Below are 4,226 nucleotides of genomic sequence, written 5' to 3'. Positions count from 1 at the left end.
TCTCATGAATCTCCCCCAGCAGATCAGCTTGGTATGCCTGCATTATGGACATTGTGTGCAGACATGCCGCAGCCTGACCCGCTGCCGAATAAGCCTTGCCCACCAGATTCGATGTTTGCTTTAGTGGTTTGGTGGGCAACGTCAGGGATTTCAGGGACGATGTAGACTCGGGCAAGAGATAGCTCGCAAGCGTCTCCTCAACCCGAGCCCAGTGATGTTGCTGTACATTGATGTCTGTGGGCTGAAGACACGGTACTGCACGGGTCTATTCCACGACCTCAACACCTCAGTGTGGAGGTCATGAAAGAACGGCAGTCCCCGACACTGGGGTAGTGACCTAGCTGGGAGGAAGCATTCATCTAACTTGCTTTTAACTTTCGGAACACTTTCTTTCGCGGGCCAGCTTATTTTCAGTTTTTCTACTGCCCGGGTCACTACCTCCATAAGCTCCTCATGGACCGGAGATGAGGATGACGGTCCCTCATCACCACCCTCGACACCTTCAACATCAACCTCCTCGGAGGAAGATATATTCAGTGTCGGTGCCTCCCTTTGAGGGGAAGAAACCGCAGCGCGTGCTTCCACCACCAAAGGAGAGACACTAGATCTAGTAGGTAAGGGGAGCAATAAGGCAGAGCCCGTCTCTCCCCCCTCTGCTAAATCCATTTGTGAACCCCACGAGTGCAGTCTTCGCTGTGCCTCGGCAGCAGCGGGACCAGACCCGCGGGGAACACTCGCCGCAGCGCCCTCCTCAAAGAGCGCCCGGCGTGAGCGCAGCGCCCTGAGAGTGAGCCGCTCACAGTGCACACAGACAGCCCCCTCGAGAGCTGCCTGTGCGTGCTCAACTCCCAGGCACTTCACACACATCTCGTGTGTATCCCCCACCACGATGAATCGTGGGCAAGGAGGTGCACACTTAGTGAAACGCTGGCTTTCCGTCATTTTATATATATGTGTATGTGTCTTATTCACTTGTTTTGGAATCTCTTGTCCTCAGATGAAGAGATCACTTTTTTTGGCGAGATGGTAGACAAACAACAGTAAATAAGACAGACAAGATAAAATAGCGCTTACTGAAGACAACAGAAGCTAGTGTTCTTTGTTTCTGGGCATGCTTTATAGGTTCCGGTCCGTGACTTCACCCGCCTCTGACGTCGCGTTCTCTCATTGGTTAGATACAATAGTGCTTCACGAACACAAAAATGCAGAGGATTCCCATCACGTCACTGACGTAGCGTCGATAGTTCCCATGAAAGGGAACAAGTTTTTGTTTAACTTTATCAGAAACATTTGATACTTTTAAAAATGCATTGTTACTGATAAGTAATAAATTATTAATTTAATATTTATATGCTATTATTTTTAATGTTGTCTCCATATGTTCCCTCCAAATTTATTAGCCATTTGCATTCATTTATTCATTCCACCACTGTGAATGTGAAAGGCTCTTTCTGTTGCACTCCTTTACTGGACAATGTTGCAGCCAGACATATAAATCAGTGTGGGTAAAACCCTACCTGGCACGGAGGACACATCTCGGTGAGCACCAGCATTTAGTGCAAGTTCTAGCACTAGTTCTTTTATTTATAAAGCAGATTTCAAACACCTGAAGCAACTGGATAGGTCATCCAAAAATACATTCACTGGGTCGGTGCAAGAGGTGCACCTTAAAGTAACTGTGGACCGCCCTGTAGAGACATGTTCCCATTGACCGCATGCTTTCCGGTCATTCACGAAAGTCAACGTTCTGTAAAAAAAAAAAAAAAAAAGAAAAGAAAAAAAAAAGATAATAATAAAATAATAGAATATTCTGCTACATTTATGTGTATCTCACATATTGTAGCTTAAATGAGCCATTGAGTGAATAAAAGAGTAAAATCCTTTCATTCAAAATATTATTACCAGTTTGAACAACACCACAATTTACCCAATTTCCATCCCTAATAATTTGCAACTATCACAGTTGTTTTATAACTGTAACAGATGAACATTATACTTGAGACTGGTGTGACAGAATCACTTAACTGACCCTGTGAACGTATTTTTGGATGGCCTATCCAGTTGCCTCAGGGGTTTGAATTATTTTTCATAGTGCAACATGAACTTACTTGCTAGGGCCAGTCCTACATTGCCTGTGGGAACCATGCAGTAATTCCATCATATCTACATGGATGTGTCTTTCCTATAATTTATGAAGGCTAGGAATTGAAAAAGAGATCAAAACCTTGGTGTTGGCTTCACAATGATTTCTACTCTTTGGTTGTTGTACTGTATATAAATTGTATTTTAAATACTCTAAAGTTGCCCCCCATGGGCACAATAAAAGCTGGTGCCATAGTAGACTCTCTTGTGCTATTTTTTTGGCCATTGTGGTGTCACAGTAGAATAGAACTTGTATAGTTTACCATTATTTTACAATATACTTGCCCCATATTTTTGTTAATGTAGGCCTATATACTAACTTTACCCTAGGCTGGAAGATTGTGTATAGGCATAGACAACAGGAAAACAGTCCAAGATCAAATACAGTATAACAATCCACAAAGAAATGCTCAGAAAGGACCACCATAGCAAATCAAGACTTCGCAAAGGTGGTGTGTGTGTGTGTCTTGCTTAAATGGTGTGCGTGTGATGAACTGCAGGTGTGTGCGCAATCAGTCCCAGGTTTTTTAAACCAATTCCACTTTGTTCATTCTTGGAATGTTTGCTTGTATGGTGTTAAGATTCATTGACTGCTGCTTTGAACTTGTGAATTGTCCTGACACTTTATTTTTATTTTCAAATATTTATGTTTTCTACTTTGTTGTTTATATGATTTAGACCTACAATTAAATAGTTTAATATGATATGTTTTAATAATAATCAGTGTTCTAGTCTGAAATATTTTGAATTTTTTTTTTAATTCTGCTTGGGGAACTCATTGAGCTAGCAGCAGCCCTGGGCCATAATAAGTATGCATGTATTGACTCATATCTACAGAGCCCTGACCATGACATGCAAGAAAAATAAATAAATTGTGCATACGATTTACTAATTTGTCATCAACAGGACTATTGCAGCAAGCCTAGCGAAAACCAATGAGGTTCATTCTCGTGTGTTACGCAGCACCTTTGGGCTTCCACAAAAACCAATGTGGTTTGTTCTCACGCGCCAAGCAGGTATAATTGAGCTTCTATTTATGTTTGCTGATCAATGTTTATAAGTGAATAAAAGCCTAAATTCAATCTATTCATCATATAAAGCGACAGTCTCTTCAGAAAATTATTTGGACTAAACCACTTGACTCATATGGATTAGTTTTATGATCTCATTATGAACTCAACAGAGGGATAGAAATCTGTCAGATTTAATTTAAAATTTCTTCATTTGTGTTTGGAACAACATGAAGGTGAGTAATTGATTACTTTTTTTCACTTTTGGGTGAACTAACCCTTTAAATATATAAAGTATATTTGTATTATTTAACCGTTTAATTATTGCAGGTTTGTGTAATATTTTGTGTTTGCAATTTCAATGTTTTTATTCATTTTGAGGAATACAGAATCTGTTTTTGTGAAATGAGTAAATTTCTCTTAACACGGGGCCAGGAGAGGTGTCAGTCAATAAATGAAAAAACAAAGTAACTTGCATTACTTGATGTGTCATTCCTGGTTTCAAGAGGCTGTGTTTATGAGCCAAATTTAGAGCCTATTCACAAGCAAAATTCTACAATCAATATTTCAATATGAAAGACAATGAACAATTTGTTTTATGCATAATAATTTACAGTACATAGGTCATATGGAGTAAAATGCAGTCACATGATGCAAACACCTAGGTGATAATTCCCAATAATATTTTTTTATCTCTGTCCACGCTTGTGTATGCGTAATGAGACATAAATGGCAATGAGACTGTGTAAGGAGCATCAGGAGGAGAAAATATGGCCTACAGAGCACACAATATGGAAAACAGCCACCGCACTGTTGTGTTTGGCTTCCAGGACACAAATGCTAGTTTAACATTTAGACACAAACAGTGAATACCATTCCTTCTAGAGAAAGCAGGAGAGCTGATGGCTTTCCAGACAGTACTGCAGGCTCCATATTGAGGAAGAGGAATTAATGTGCTCCTTTAATCTCACTGTGGTCTTGGTGAATTTGTATGATTTTGGAAATCACTAAATACATGTGTGCATGCCTGGACCTGAATTTTGAACACTCCTTAAGTCATGAACGTTTTAGGGT

This window comes from Chanodichthys erythropterus, chromosome 12 (genome assembly GCF_024489055.1).
Source record: "Chanodichthys erythropterus isolate Z2021 chromosome 12, ASM2448905v1, whole genome shotgun sequence".
Classification (NCBI taxonomy): domain Eukaryota; kingdom Metazoa; phylum Chordata; class Actinopteri; order Cypriniformes; family Xenocyprididae; genus Chanodichthys; species Chanodichthys erythropterus.
The sequence above is the reverse complement of the archived record's forward strand: the minus strand, read 5'-3'. Positions refer to the sequence as shown.